The sequence below is a fragment of the Hemitrygon akajei genome, chromosome 8 (genome assembly GCF_048418815.1).
Source record: "Hemitrygon akajei chromosome 8, sHemAka1.3, whole genome shotgun sequence".
Taxonomy (NCBI): domain Eukaryota; kingdom Metazoa; phylum Chordata; class Chondrichthyes; order Myliobatiformes; family Dasyatidae; genus Hemitrygon; species Hemitrygon akajei.
Window position 1 is genome coordinate 72,984,656 of NC_133131.1, and position 17,082 is coordinate 73,001,737.

Sequence of the window (17,082 nt, forward strand, 5' to 3'; positions counted from 1 at the left end):
ATTGAGAATAACATCAGCAAGTTTGCTGATGATACTAAGCTGGGTGGCAGTGTGACATGTGATGAGGATGTTAGAAGAATTCAGGGTGACTTGGATAGGCTGGGTGAGTGGGCAGATACTTGGCAGATGACGTTTAATGTGAATAAGTGTGAGGTTATTCACTTTGGGAGTAAGAACAGGAAGGCAGAGTATTATCTGAACGGTGTAAAGTTAGGTAAGGGAGAAATACAAAGAGATCTAGGAGTCCTTGTTCATCAGTCACTGAAGGTGAATGAGCAAGTGCAGCAGGCAGTGAAGAAGGCTAATGGAATGTTGGCCTTTATTACAAAGGGAATTGAGTACAAGAGCAAGGAAATCCTCTTGCATTTGTACAGGGCCCTGGTGAGACCACACCTGGAGTATTGTGTACAGTTTTGGTCTCCAGGGTTAAGGAAGGACATCCTGGCTGTAGAGGAAGTGCAGCATAGATTCACAAGGTTAATTCCTGGGATGTCAGGACTGTCTTACGCAGAAAGGTTAGAGAGACTGGGCTTGTACACACTGGAATTAAGGAGATTGAGAGGGGATCTGATTGCAACATATAAGATTATTAAGGGATTGGACAAGTTAGAGGCAGGAAATATTTTCCAGATGCTGGGAGAGTCCAGTACCAGAGGGCATGGTTTGAGAATAAGGGGTATTCATTTAGGACAGAGTTAAGGAAAAACTTCTTCTCCCAGAGAGTTGTGGGGGTGTGGAATGCACTGCATCGGAAGGCAGTGGAGGCCAATTCTCTGGATGCTTCCAAGAAGGAGCTAGATAGGTATCTTATGGATAGGGGAATCAAGGGATATGGGGACAAGGCAGGAACCAGGTATTGATAGTAGATGATCAGCCATGATCTCAAAATGGCGGTGCAGGCTCGAAGGGCCGAATGGTCTACTTCTGCACCTATTGTCTATTTCCTAGATTGTGGAATTGGTCTAGAAGACTGGAAATTTGCAAATGTCCCTTCGAGAAGGGAGAGTTGCAAAAGAAAGGAAATTATAGGCGAATTAGTCTGACCTCAGTGGTTGGAACGATGTTGAAGTTGATTGTTAAGGATGTGGTTTTGGAGTACTTGGAGGCACATGATAAAATAGGCCATAGTCAGCATGGTTTCCTCAAGAGAATTTTTTTGCCAGACAAATCTGTTGGAATTTTTTGAAGAAATCACAAGCAGGATAGACAAAGGAGAATTGGTTGACGTGTATTTGGATTTTCAGAAGGCCTTTGACATTGTGCCACACTTGAGGCTGCTTAACAAGCCCATGGTATTACAGGGAAAATTCTAGTATGGATAAAGCAGTGGCTGGCTTGCAGGAGGCAAAGAGTGGGAATAAAGGGAACCCTTTCTGGTTGGCTGCCAGTGACTAGTGTTTTTCCACAGGCATCTGTGTTGTGATCGATTCTTTTTATGTTATATATGTACGTTAATGATTTGGATGATGATTTGGCTCACCTAGAAGGACTGTTTTGTGTGAGGGAGGAGGTGTCGGGACAGGTGTCGCACTAGTCCTGCTTGCCGGGGAGAGACCAGTGGGGAGGGACACATGGACAAGAAAGTCTCATAGGGAATGATTCCTGCAGAAACCTGGCGCTGGGGTGAGGGGGAGGGAAAGATGTGTTTGGAAGTAAATCCCTTTGAAGATGGCAGAAGTTACAGAGAATGATGTGCTGGAGGCTTGTGAATGTTTATCAGAATTAGAATCAGGTTTAATATCACTGACATATGCTATGGCATATATTGTTTTGCAGCAAATCATAATAAAACTATACATTGCAATTATATATGTAACCTCCCCCCTCACTGGGCTGTTACGCAAACTTGGCTCATTAGCCAGCCCATGTGAATCAGTGGTGAGGAGGCCACCTTTCATAAACAATATATGTCTAGGGTCGGTATGATTTGGGGTTCAACCAAACAGCGACGTTGAGATGTTCTGATTAAAAAAAAAACCTCAGTTTGAGTGAATGCTGTGTAAACACTGCCCATACACAGTTATCAGTAGCACTGAAATACCAGATTGTACACCGCATAAAATTATAAAGAAGGTATGTTTATTCGTTTTGGCTTTATCAAACAGTTATTAAAAGAAAGAAAAGAAAAAGAATACAAGGTTCCATTACAGTTAAACCTGTCCAAATGTGCGAATAACCATTAGAGCTCATCTCTTCCAAAAGCTGGGTATAACTGTTACTCATGGTGCTGAACCCATGGTCTACATGAAAGCACTGGCAACAGTCTAAATTTCCCCTGAAGTCCATCTCGAGCAAACTCTCACTCTATCTCTCTGGATTACTGGATCTCCTCTTTGGAACTATTCATCTGCTGCACAACATCCTTCTTGCAACGGAAACTCTCCTTCCCACAGCCTTCTACAGCAACTTCCCTTATGTCCCGCTCTGCAGCTACCACCAAAATAACCCCCCCACTAGACTATTTTCCATCTGAAATCACGCTCCACCCTGATTTCTCTAGAACTTTCTCCAATCCCACCATCCTGACTAGCTGACACAACATTCCTAAGTTGAACAACAGGACTTCTTGTCTTCAGCCGAAATCAAAATCATTCTACCAGCAGGGCACTGCTTTTGCAGAAAACTGCTAAATGAAATGCCTACAGCGCAGCAGTAGATATCTTAACCAGGGCATTATATTAAAGCAAAAGGAGAGCAAAAATAGTAAGGCTGTGTTCATGGGTTCATTGTCCATTCAGAACTCTGATGGTGGAGGGCAAGAACTGTTCCTAAAATGTTCAGTGGATGTCTTCAGGATCCTGTACCTCCTCCCTGATGGCAGCAATGAGAAGAGAGCATGTTCTTTGTGATGGGGTCTTTAATGATGGATTCTGCCATTTTGAGGAACCGCCTTTAGAACACATTCTCAGTATTGGGGAGACTGGTACCCTAGCTGGAAATGGCTGAGTTTGCAACCCTCTGCAGCTTTTTCTGATCCTATGCAGTGGTAAGGACAAGGGGAACCCTGTCTATTCCTAGAGTTCCTATTGATTCCATTTTCAATTCTTATTGTTTTAAGAAACCTTTAGATAGGCACATGGCTGATAGAAAAATGGAGAGCTACATTGGAGGAATGGGTTGGATTGATCTTGGAATAGGTTAAAGGGTCAGCACAACATTGGGGGCTGAATGGCCTATATGGTGCTGTTCTATGCTCTATTTTTAAAATCATCCAAGGGTCAGAAATACAAGTAACATTTCTAATGCCATTGTTGAGTCATTACAGTCAAATAATTACCCTCACTGAATAGACTCAGAATCATTAACCAGCCTGTTCCAATGAAGTTCTAGTCTATTTCTAAAGCACAAGAGATTCTGCAGGTGCACACAAAATGCTGGAGGAACTCAGCAGGTCAGGCAGCATCTCGAGTCCTGATGAAGGGCCGAGCAGAAATAGCTGGCTACCTCAGAAAGATAGACCTTTTCGATTGCTACACTCATTCTGTTTCTGGTGTTCCCACAACCAAAGGTCTAAGTTTAAGGACTCTTTATCTTGGTATTTCATGCTCTTGTTATTTATTGCTGTTCAGTTATATTTGTATTTGCACAGGCTGTTGTTCATTGATCCACTTTACAGTTACTGTTTTACAGATTTGCTGAGTATGCCTGCAGGAAAAAGAGTCTCAGGGTTGATGTAGTAACATGTATGTACTCTGATAATAAATTTTACTTTGAACTTTTGAACTTTATAATTTTGAACTTTGATTGCTTAGTGGGTATTTGGCTCAGGTATACTTTGCTATTTGAACAGTATTTTGAAGCCAATGAAATAGCCAATGAGAAATGAGTACCAATTTTGCTAAGTGCATTGGGCTTAATGGCATACAGTTTGTTTCGAAGTTTAACTGCTCCAGCCAAACCAGCAGAAATGAGCTTTGTTGATATTATGAAAGTAATGTAGGAAGACTTAGAACCAAAACTATTGTTGATTGCAGAACGCTTTAGCTTTTATAAGGAAGGAGAGCCTATTTCAGCATATGCAGCTGAATTTAAGACATTGGCTGAACATTGTCAGTTCAATGTTGGGCTTAATGATGCACTGGCAAGATTGTTTAGTTAGTGGAATCTTACAAGAAACATTCAAAAGTGGCTTCTAATTGAAGCACAACTTATATTTAAAAGCAAAGATGAAATTTCTGTATCAATGGAACAACAGATAGAGACGCACAATGAATTTGCAGACAGGAATGAAAGTGAACATGAACTAAATTGCAAAGTCCAAATAGGAACCAGCCTTTCTGAACAGCAGACTGCAGATATCCAACTAAGAGCTTGTACTGGAGAAACGGTAACTCCTGTGGGAATGACATCTGTAACAGTGAAATATGAGAACCAACAAGACACATTGGGCTTGTATGTGGTAAAAACAGGAGGACCGGCATTGTGGAGATGTGATTGGCTGAGACAACCACATCTTGATTGGAGATCAATCCAACATTTGCATGCCACATCCCCTGCAATGAAACCAACTGAAAGCCAATTAAGAAGCTACTGGATGATGCCACAGCAGTGTTCAAGGATGGCACTGGAAAACTTGGGTAAACTAGCAGTGTTCAAGGATGGCACTGGAAAACTTGGGTAAACTAGCAGTGTTCAAGGATGGCACTGGAAAACTTGGGTAAACTAGCAGTGTTCAAGGATGGCACTGGAAAACTTGGGTAAACTAGCAGTGTTCAAGGATGGCACTGGAAAACTTGGGTAAACTAGCAGTGTTCAAGGATGGCACTGGAAAACTTGGGTAAACTAGCAGTGTTCAAGGATGGCACTGGAAAACTTGGGTAAACTAGCAGTGTTCAAGGATGGCACTGGAAAACTTGGGTAAACTAGCAGTGTTCAAGGATGGCACTGGAAAACTTGGGTAAACTAGCGTTAAATGGAACTGCCGCACCCAAGTTTTGCCAAGCTTGTCCAGTTCCTTATACCATCTGTCATAAAGTAGCCAGTGAGCAAGATCATATGGAGCTGAAGGAATTCTTTCCAAGGTCAAGTGGAGTCCATCGGCAAAGCCAGTGGTCCCAGTAGCAAAGAAAGATGGGTCTTTCAGAATCTGATGTTAAGGTCACCATCAACCCAGTACTGAAAGTAGATCAATACCTTTTGCCCGGAATAGAGGATATTTTGCAAATCTTTCTGGAGGGAAAAACTTCAGCAAAGTGGACTTAGCTGAGGCCTACTTACAGATGGAGATGGAAGAAGAGCCACCAATAACACTCAGTAAGGGTTTTATCATTATAATAGGCTTATTTTATGAGTAGCATCGGCACCTGCACTCTGACAGAAAGCATTGGAGCCATGCACTCAGTGTTACCTGGATTGTGCCTGTAAGGATGACAAGTAACATCTCCAAAGCCTCAAAAGGATTGGGAGATTGTGGGTTCAGAGTAGGACGTGACATGCCTGCATTGCCCTGGCATAGGGTTCATTTGGAATTTGCTGGACCGCTCGTGGGCACAAATTTCTTGGATGCAGCTACGAAGTGGCTAGAAGTGTTCCCAATAGCCTCTGCTACAGCCTCACACACTGTTGATGTGTTGAAGAGCCTCTTCAAAAGGACTTACACTTGGTCAGTGAAAATGAACCACAGTGCGTGTGAATAGATTCAGTCATTCCTAAAAGTGAATGGAATAAGACATATTACATCTGCACCATACCACCCAGCTACAAATGGCTTGGCAGAAAGGTTAGTCCAGAGTCTAAGGAATGCCCTGCAAGAAATGTCAGCAGAACACACTACAGTGACACTGAATCAGAAGCCCTCCAGTTTCCTCCTTGCATATCGCTCTCTATGACCAACAGCTCAGCAGCTATGCTGTGCCTGAGTCCTCTCTTGCATTCATCCTTGGATCTCCTCAAACCTAAACTCCGAAGGAGTATGCAGTGCAAACAGCCGAAACAAACTGAGGGCTTCTCAACCAGGGAGATCTGATGTTTCACTCTGGGACAAACAGTCCTGGCGAGGGACTACAGAGGTGATACAAAGTGAGTGCTTGGAAAGGTTAAGGACAGAACTGGACCACTCCCCTACACAGCGGAGATTGTATCTGATATCATTTGTAGATGACACATTGATCAGTTGAGGAGAGCAGAGTCAAGTCATGTCAAGACTTGCATCTCAGGATCCTTGTTTATCTCCGTATTAGCTTAATGTTTTTAAGTTACTGACCTGCTGAGTTCCTCCAGCATTATGTGTGTGTTAGCCATATTTCAAAGTTCAAAGTAAATGTTATTATCAGAGTACATACACGTCACCACATACAACCCTGAGATTCTTTTCCTGTGGGCATACTCAGCAAATCTATAGAATAGTAACTATAACAAGATCAATGAACGATCAACCAGAGTTTAGAAAACAACAAACTGTGCAAATGCAAATATAAATAAATAGCAACAAATAACAAGAACATGAGACAAAGAGTCTTTAAAGTGAGATCATTGGTTGTAGGAACATTTCAATAATGTGGCAAATAAGTGTAGTTATCACCTTTTATTCAAGGGTAAACAATAACTGGGTCTCAATACCCCCTTGTGCAACTGGATTCTGGGTTTCCTCACTTGTAGACCCCAGTCAGTTTGGATTGGCAAAAACTTCTCCTTCTCAAGCTCCATGAGCAGAGGAACAGCCCAGGCTGTACTTAGTCCCCTGCTCTACTCACTTTACACCCATGACTGTGTGGCTAAGTACAGCTCTGACACCATATACAAGTTTGCTGATGACACCACTGTTGTGGGCTGTATCAAAACGGGTGATGAATCAGCATACAGGAGGGAGGTTGAAAACCTGCTGAGTGGTGTTTTAAGAACAACCTCTGACTCAGTGTCAATAAGGCCAAAGAACTGATTGTAGACTTCAGGAGAGGGAAACCAGAGATCCGTGAGCCAGTAATCATCAGAGAATCAGAGGTCAATAACTTTAAATTCCTGGGTGTCACTATCGCAGAGGACCTGTCCTGGACCCATCATATAAATATAATTGTGAAGTAAGCACAACAGCGCCTCTACTTCCCCAGGGGTCTGTGGCTATTTGGCATGTCATCAAAAACCTTGGCAAGCTTCTATAGATGTGTGGTGGAAAGTGTGCTGACTGGTTGCATTATGTCCTGGTATGGGAACGCCAATGTCTTTGAATGGAAAGTCCTACAAAAGGTTTGGCACAGTATTTCATGGATAAAACCTTCCCCATCATTGAACACATAAGCAGGAAATGCTGCCGTAGAAAAGCAACATCCATCATCAAAGATCCTCACCACCCAGGCCATGCTAACAGGTAGAAGGTACAAGTGCCACAGGATTCGTTCCACCAGGATCAGGAACAGTTACTACCCCTCATCCAGTGGTCTCCTGAATAAAAGGGGATATTTAAGGACTCATATTGTTATTTCATGCTCGTTATTTATTGCTATTTATTTATTTATTTATTTATTTGCATAGTTTGTTTACACTTAACAGTTACTGTTCTATAGACTTGCTAACTATGTCCACAGAAAAGGAATCTCAGGGTTGTATATGGTGACATGTATGTACTCTGATCATAAATTTTACTTTGAACTTTGAAGAGCCTGATGGTTGGGGGGTAGTAACTGTTCTTGAACCTATGGCGGGGTGAGTCCTGATGCACCTGTACCTTCTACCTGATGGCAGCAAGTTATATTCTGGGGGAAACAGACAGAATGAGGTTTAATATCACTGGCATATGTCGTGAAATTTGCAGTTTTGCAGTACATAATAAGAAAAGGACTACATTACAATAAGAACATTATATACACGGTATATAAAATTAAATTTAATAAAATATATAAGTAGTGTAAGAAGTAAACAATATTGATCTAGTGCACATGGGTTCAATGTCCATTCAGAAATCTGATAGTGGAGGGGAAGATGCTGTTCCTGAAACTTTCAGTGTGTGTCTTCAGGCTCCTGTACATCCCCCCGATGGTAACACTGAGAAGAAGAGAGCATGTCCTGGGTGATGAGGCTCCTTAATGATGGATGCCACCTTTTTAAGGTGTTGCCTTTTGAAGATGTCCTCGATGCTGGAGAGGCTAGTGCCTGTGATGGAGCTGCTGGAGTTTGCAACTTCCTGCAGCTTTTCCCGATCCTGTGCTGTGGCCCCTCCATTCCAATGGTCAGATTGCCAGTGGGATTGGGAGTCTGAGGCCAGGGCCAGCGGCAAGCTACAAAAGACCTCTCGGAGGTAGCCGAGTGAAGCAGCCACTGGTTATGGATGAAGAGGAGTGACAGTAGCTGGACCCTAAAATGACACAAGGGTGGCCAGATGTGAAGGGGGGGCACCTGGGATTCTGGGTCGCACACTTGATCCCTCTGGAGATGTAGTGGGCTTAAACTGATGAAACATCTAAGAAGGAGGAGGGTGCCCACCTGATGACCCCTGTGAAGCATCTGCCACCCACCAAGTCCCACCTCAGGATCTCTATGCTATGACCCGAGTCAGGATCTGCTCATCAAAGGGTTTGAAGCATCGAGTCCTATGAGCTCGAACTATAAATCTGATTCATCAATGACTACTGTGAAAGAGCAGCTGACAACCAGGGAAAGTCCTGGTGACATCTTGGGAAGACAGATGAAGGGAGGGCTAGACCCCACTGGGGTTGCCTTGGGCTACCTACCCATGGCAGCAGATTCCTCTTGCCTGAGTAACATATAGGGGTCAACCACTGGTGGCTACAAGAACTACAAAAAGAAAGATACCCCCAGAGCCAGCGAGAGCTGGGGAGCAAGATGACTCAAGGATAGATATTTCAGTAACAGAACATGAGAAACATAGGCAGTATAGTACTCGAGCCAGTGACATCAGCAGGAAGCACACTCCAGAGTTGCATCTGTGGCTGGTCCAAAGTAATATCAGCTAGGAGCCTGAAGGTGCACCAGGGCAGGATGAAGTGCTTAAAGGAGACAAGAGTGGGTCCTTGCATCGACCAGTATTTTTTGAGGGAAAGGGTGAGTAAGTGAAATGAGGTTCGGTGGCAAGATGGAACACAAAGTCCGCAGAGCATCAGTAACTCAGGCACAGTCTCAGACAACCACTGCTCACAGGAAAGACAAGGGCAGCCTGCAGAAAGGAAGCTGCAGATGTAAAAGACATGCGTGAAATGGTCAAACCTTGCACCAAGAAATAGTGGGCAATGGTCAACGAGGATCAATGCAGACTCCTCAGTGGACTAATGGACACAGTTGGGAAGAGAACTGAGAGGATGGGCAACCTCATATACAACTACGGAGCAGAATGATTTGGACTGGGGGAAATAATTCAGACAAAATTACCAGCACAGCCCAAATCAAGAAGACCAAAGGAGATAGAGGGCCTCATTAAGCAGAGACGGTAACTGAAGAAACAGTGGAGAAAATCAGCCATGGAGGAAAGAGAAGGAATCAACATCCTGCAGGTAGAAATAAAGGCACGACGGTCAACTCTAAAGAGGGCAGAAAACCTTAGGCTTCGAAGGAAGAAGGAAGAACACATTTGGACATGATTCAATATGGACCCCTATAAGTTCATGAAAAGCATTTTCACACAGCAGAAGAATTGAATTCCTAAGATGTCAAAAGAAGAGTTGGAAGATCATAGTCAGACAGCCTGAGAGTCGAACTTGTCTTAATAACTTCAGATATGCCACCCATCCACCCTCCACACCAGCAGTTTGACATCAGTCCCCCCAGATATAAAGAGATAATAAAAGTAGTAAAGCGGGTGAGGGCTGCTTCAGTACCAGGGCCAAATGGAGTTCTGTACAAACTCTACAAAAGTGCACCAAGAGTCCCGAACTTCTTATCGAAATAGATGAAAGTGGTCTGGAAGAATAAACTTATTCCTAGAGAATGGAGGTGGGCAGGAGGAATTCTAATTCCTAAAGGAAAAGAGTCCTCAGAAATTGGACTGTTTCGGCAAATAAACTGTTCTGTGTACCAGAATGTGTTACAACACTGGTCAATAGTTTCAATAGGTTTCAATAGGCACAGTTATTGTCAGAGGAATGTATACAATGTACATCCTGAAATTCTTTTTCTTTGCAAACATCCAAGAAAACAGAGGAGTGCCCCAAAGAATGACTGACACTTAAATATTAGATCCCCAAAGCCCCCTCCCAGTTCCCCCCGCCCACGCACAAGCAGCAGTAAGGCAACAATCCCCCTCCCACACCAGCAAAAAAGCAATGGCAGCCCCCACCGAGCACTCGAGCATGCAGCAAAGCATCAATAAAGACACAGACTTGCAGTATCCCAAAGACTACTCGTTCACCCAGTAATTTGACATACCACAGGCGCTCTCTCTCCCTAATGAGGGAAAAAGAGGTGTCCCCATTTCATAGCAAGAGGGGAGACATAACAAACAACTCGCTGATTTATGGTGTTAAAAGTCTGTTGCTTCTCTTTTTTATGAGCTCTATGCCTCTGGGCACGCAGCCAGCAGGAAGCCCACTGCTTCTGATCTTCCTTGTTCTCCCATAATGCATCAGTCATTGTCAGCGGCGGCACCAGCCTTCAATCAGCCCATCTCCAGAGCCACGAAAATCTGGCACTCTGAAGGCGCACTAGTCTTCCAGCCTGCGTCCTTGGCATATCGAAAAGCAGCTGGTCGTGAGGCCCTGAGAGAGGGTCTCATTCCCACAAAGAATTGAAGTCAGAGTGTAACTCCAGGTCAGAGTCTTCAAAAGAACCTTGAAAAGGGGGGGAAAAAGAGAGATCAAAGATAGAAATAAAGCTGTTTCCACAGATGCAAGCTAAGGAGTCACCGCCTAGCGTCATCATCACTCAGCCAACTTTCGAAATCTCCAGTTCTCATTGACAACTGCAGAGTACAACGCAGCCTGGCGGCCTGTGGAGATAGGCATAATGGCAGGTTGCACCATCTTTCCACTGGCCTTTACCATGGCAATGCAAGTATGATTAGAGCTTTTAAATGGGTAGTAGGAGGAGAACGACTGAAGTCAGGACTACGCCTACCACCAATCGGGCATTTACAAATGATTTCACCATCCTGGCAACTACTATCCCGTGGACCAAACAGTACTTGAAGTGCTCCATTCAAACATCAAATGGGTCTGAATGACAATTAAAACAAAGTAGTCTAGAAGCATTTCTATAGTCAAGGGAAGGCTGGTCAACTACAAGTTCCATGTGGATGAAAAAGTAATTCCCACAGTGTCAAAAATGCCCATTAATAGCTTGAGGCATTGGCATGATATAAACCTTAGTGATACAAATCAAAGAGAGAAGAAATCAAAGGGCTTAAAGCCATCGATAAGACCTTGCTGGCAGAAAACCTCAAGCTCTGGTGTCTTCAGTTTAGACTGCTTCCTCGTGTGTTGTGGCCACTGACTCTCTATCAAATCCCCATCACTCCTGTTGAAAAGCTGGAGAGAACAAGTTAGCTCCTTCATTAAGTAGATGGGCCTACCAAGATCGCCAAGTAACATCTACCCGTATAGCAAAGGAGCTCTGGAGTTCCCTGTCACAGGAGTTCCAAGTATGCCAAGGTGAGGCTTGAGATGACGCTTTCTGAATCTCGTGACAGTGTTGTCCAGGACACTGCACCCAAGACCCTAACAGGGAGAAAGTGATATCCAGCAGTCAGTAAAACAAGCAAAATCAGCACTCAGATTTGCAGACATAGTGAGCCAGGTGCAATCTGCAAGAGGAGGTCTTGGTACAGGCTCAAATAAGCCCATTTGGCAAAAGGTGACAACACAAAAGCAAAGGCGAGCTATGGTGGTGGAGGAAATACAGCAAAAGGAGCAGGTGAGGCATGCAAAAGCAGTGTCTCAGGAAAAACAGGGACAGTGGAAAAGGTGGGAAAACATTGAGAAAAGAAAAGTCAGCCGGAAATACTTAAGGGAAAAGGAAGGAAGAAAGATTAGATTCCTTTTAAGAGCAGTTTATGATGTTCTCCTAACTCCCAAAAATCTGAACCAGTGGTTCAGTGAAGACCCAGCTTGTCCATTCTGTCAAAGAAGGGTGAACCTCAAGTATATCCTCTCATCTTGCAGAGTAAGCCTCACTCAAGGAAGATATACATGGAGACACAACCAGGTCCTCAGATGTTTGAAATCCACTGTGGAGAAGCAAAGGCTGAATAACAACTCCAAGCCCCATATGTCTGGAAGAACCATCATCCCCTTTGTCCAGCAAGGACAGACAGTGCCACCACAGTGACATGGTTGGTGTCAAGCATACTGGAGCCTGCTCGTGACTGGAGCATGGCTGTCGACCTTGACAAAATGCTAATATTTCCCCCAGAGATGGCCATTACCAGCCTCAGACCAGACTTGGTCTTGTGGTCCAGCAGTTTGAACACTGTAGTAATCTCAGAGATCGCGACCCTGGGAAGATGCAGTCTGCGAGGTGTATGAGGCAATTTTCCCAGTACAGGTTGGCGCAGAGGATTTGTGGTTACTTCCATGGTCAGGTTGCTGAAGGGACTGGGAGCCCGAGCCCAGGGCCAGCAGCAAGCTACAAAAGACCGCTCGGAGGTAGCCAAGTGAAGCAGCCATTGGCAGTGGATGAAGAGGAGTGACGGCAGCTGGGCCCCAGAATGACCTATGGGTGGCCAGATGGTGAGGGGAGTGCACCTGGGACGCCGGGTCACACTGGTGAGCCCTCTGGACTGTTTAAACTGACAAAACATCTAGGAAAAGGGGGCCCACCTGATGACCCCTGGGAAGCATCTGTCACCCACCAAGCCCCACCTCAAGATCTCTATGCTATGACCCGAGTTAGGCTCAGCTTATCAATGGTATTGAAACATCTAGTCCTATAGAAACATAGAAACATAGAAAATAGGTGCAGGAGTAGGCCATTTGGCCCTTCGAGCCTGCACCGCCATTCAGTATGATCATGGCTGATCACCCAACTCAGAACCCTGTACCTGCTTTCTCTCCATACCCCCTGATCCCTTTAGCCACAAGGGCCATATCTAACTTCCTCTTAAATATAGCCAATGAACCGGCCTCAACTGTTTCCTGTGGCAGAGAATTCCACAGATTCACCACTCTCTGTGTGAAGTTTTTCCTCATCTCGGTACTAAAAGGCTTCCCCTTTATCCTTAAACTGTGACCCCTCGTTCTGGACTTCCCCAACATCGGAAACAATCCTCCTGCATCTAGCCTGTCCAATCACTTTAGAATTTTATACGTTTCAATAAGATCCCCCCCTCAATCTTCTAAATTCCAGTGAGTATAAGCCGATCCAGTCTTTCTTCATATGAAAGTCCTGCCATCCCAGGAATCAATCTGGTGAACCTTCTTTGTACTCCCTCTATGGCAAGAATATCTTTCCTCAGATTAGGGGACCAAAACTGCGCACAATACTCTAGGTGCAGTCTCACCAATGCCTTGTACAACTGCAGTAGAACCTCCCTGCTCCTGTACTCAAATCCTTTTGCTATGAATGCCAACATACCATTTGCCTTTTTCACCGCCTGCTGTACCTGCATGCCCACCTTCAATGACTGGTGTACAATGACACCCAGGTCTCGTTGCACCTCCCCTTTTCCTAATCGGCCACCATTCAGATAATAATCTGTTTTCCTGTTCTTGCAACCAAAGTGGATAACCTCACATTTATCCACATTAAATTGTATCTGCCATGAATTTGCCCACTCACCTAACTTATCCAAGTCACCCTGCATCCTCTTAGCATCCTCCTCACAGCTAACACCGCCGCCCAGCTTTGTGTCATCCGCAAACATGGAGATGCTGCATTTAATTCCCTCGTCTAAATCATTAATATATATTGTAAACAACTGAGGTCCCAGCACTGAGCCTTCCGGTACCCCACTAGTCACTGCCTGCCATTCTGAAAAGGCCCCGTTTACTCCCACTCTTTGCTTCCTGTCTGCCAACCAATTCTCTATCCACATCAATATCATACCCCCAATACCGTGTGCTTTAAGTTTGCACACTAATCTCCTGTGTGGGACCTTGTCAAAAGCCTTTTGAAAATCTAAATATACCACATCCACTGGCTCTCCCCTATCCACTCTACTAGTTACATCTTCAAAAAATTCTATAAGATTCGTCAGACATGATTTTCCTTTTACAAATCCATGCTGACTTTGTCCGATGATTTCACCTCTTTCCAAATGTGCTGTTATCACATCTTTGATAACCAACTCTAGCATTTTCCCCACCACTGATGTCAGACTAACCGGTCTATAATTCCCCAGTTTTTCTCTCCCTCCTTTTTAAAAAAGTGGGGTTACATTAGCCACCCTCCAATCCTCAGGAACTAATACAGAATCTTAAGGAGTTTTGAAAAATTATCACTAATGCATCCACTATTTCTTGGGCTACTTCCTTAAGCACTCTGGGATGCAGACCATCTGGCCCTGGGGATTTATCTGCCTTTAATCCCTTCAATTTACCTAACACCACTTCCCTACTAACATGTATTTCCCTCAGTTCCTCCATCTCACTAGATCCTCGGTCCCCTACTATTTCCGGAAGATTATTTATGTCCTCCTTAGTGAAGACAGCCAAAGTAGTTATTCAATTCGTCTGCCATGTCCTAGTTCCCTATGATCAATTCACCTGTTTCTGACTGTAAGGGACCTACATTTGTCTTGTCCAATCTTTTTCTTTTCACATATCTATAAAAGCTTTTACAGTCAGTTTTTATGTTCCCTGCCAGCTTTCTCTCATAATATTTTTTCCCTTTCCTAATTAAGCCCTTTGTCCTCCTCTGCTGGTCTCTGAATTTCTCCCAGTCCTCAGGTGTGCCGCTTTTTTTTGCTAATTTACATGTTTCTTCTTTGGACTTGATACTATCCCTAATTTCCCTTGTCAGCCACGGGTGCACTACCTTCCCTGGTTTATTCTTTTGCTAAACTGGGATGAACAATTGTTGTAGTTCATCCATGTGATCTTTAAATGCTTGCCATTGCATATCCACCGTCAACCCTTTAAGTATCATTTGCCAGTCTATCTTAGCTAATTCACGTCTCATACCTTCTAAGTTATCCTTCTTTAAGTTCAGAACCTTTGTTTCTGAATTAACTATGTCACTCTCCATCTTAACGAAGAATTCCACCATATTATGGTCACTCTTATCCAAGGGGCCTCGCATGACAAGATTGCTAACTAACCCTTCCTCGTTGCTCAATACCCAATCTAGAATGGCCTGCTCTCCAGTTGGTTCCTCGACATGTTGGTTCAGAAAACCATCCCGCATACATTCCAAGAAATCCTCTTCCTCAGCATCCTTACCAATTTGGTTCACCCAATCTATATGTAGATTGAAGTCACCCATTATAACTACTGTTCCTTTATTGCACGCATTTCTAATTTCCTGTTTAATGCCATCCCCAACCTCACTACTACAACTATGAGCGCGAGCCTTGTGATAATAGGAGGATTAGTTAAGTACAGATAGCTCCACACATCCAAATTTGTGTTTAGAACTTAATACCACTGCATTTCCTAGATAGTGTTGGTATCAAATCAAATTTGGGATTCTAGGGGGAATCCTAAACTGATCTCATTCCAATCAATGGCAGCCACCATCTGGTTTGCCATTGCAGTACCTGCTGCCATCTGGTGGTAAAGATCATATCTGCAGGCAACATGGAATGGAGCTGTGATGTAAGAAACACAAACCCTCCGCTCAATTGGACATGGCCGATCTTATACCTTAGCTTCATCTACCTTCTCTTTACGTCCAATATTGTCAACCTCCATCTTAAATATACACAATGACTGAACCTCTAAGCCTTGACTACCACTGGGTTCAGGAACTGTTTTTACCCTTCAGCCATCAGGCTCTTGAACCAACGGGGATAAATTCACTCAACTTCCTCGGCTACATCTCATGTTCTCAATATTTATTGCTTATTTATCTATTTACTTCCTTTTTGTATTTGTGCAGCTTGTTGTCTTTTACACATTTTTTTCTTTTGTCCAGCCTGTTGGATGTGGTTTTTCATTGTTTCTATTGTGTTTTTTGTATTTACTGTGAATGCCCACAAGAAAATCAATCCCAGGGTTGTATATGGTGACATACGGTATACGTAGTTTGATAATAAATTTAATTTGAACTTTTGAACTTTGAAATAGTCTCTACTCTCTTGATGAAGAAAGTTCTTGCTCATTTTTTTAAAGGATTAGTTTTATTTGTCACATATACATCAAAATAGAGAGTCAGATCTGCTGTTTGCAGTCAGTTGTGAATAAATCACATGGAGCTTGTCATTTTGCTGACAAAAAGTAAGAAGCCTTAAGATTGGTGATGAGATCAAAGTGCGACAAAGCATCCTGGCCAACTGCGTCGCTGTCTGGTTTTGGAAATGTGAGGCATCTGACTGCAGGTCCCTACAAAGGATTACGAGGACTGCTGAGTGGATCATCGGGGTCTCTCTTCCACCAGTTTGTGGCCCTGAATGGAGGTGAGGGAGGAGGCGAATGGATGGCTGTCACATTTCTATTGCTTGCGGGGGTAAGTGCTGGGAGGGAGGTTCGAATGGATGAGGGGATCACAGAGGGAGCAATCCTTGTGGAAAGTGGAGGGGGTGGGGTAAAGATATGTTTGGTGGTAGGATTCCTCTGAAGATGCTGGAAGTTGTGGTGAATGATGGGTTGGGTGCGGAGGCTGATGGGGTGGTAGGCAAGGGCAAGAGGGTCTCTAAAGTTAGGCAGGAAGATGGAATGAACACGGACGTTCGGGAGCTGGATGAGTGCAGGTGGGGACAGCATCAACAATGGAGCAAGGGAAACACCTTTCTTCGAAGGAGGAGGACATCCCTGAAGGAGAGCCGTATCCTGGGAACAGATGTGGCGGAGATGAAATCACTGAGGAAAGAGAAAGCATTTTCACAGGTGATAGGGTGTGAAAATGTATGGGTGAGGTCACAGTGTGAATCGGTAGGTTTGTAAAAGATGTCAGCTGACAGTTTGTCCCCAGAGATGGAGACAGAGGGATCGAGAAGGGGATAAAAAGCACAAAATGCTGGCAGAACTCAGCAGGCCAGACAGCATCTATGGGAGGAGGTAGTGACGATGTTTTGGGCCGAAACCCTTCATCAGGAGTCCTCCTCCC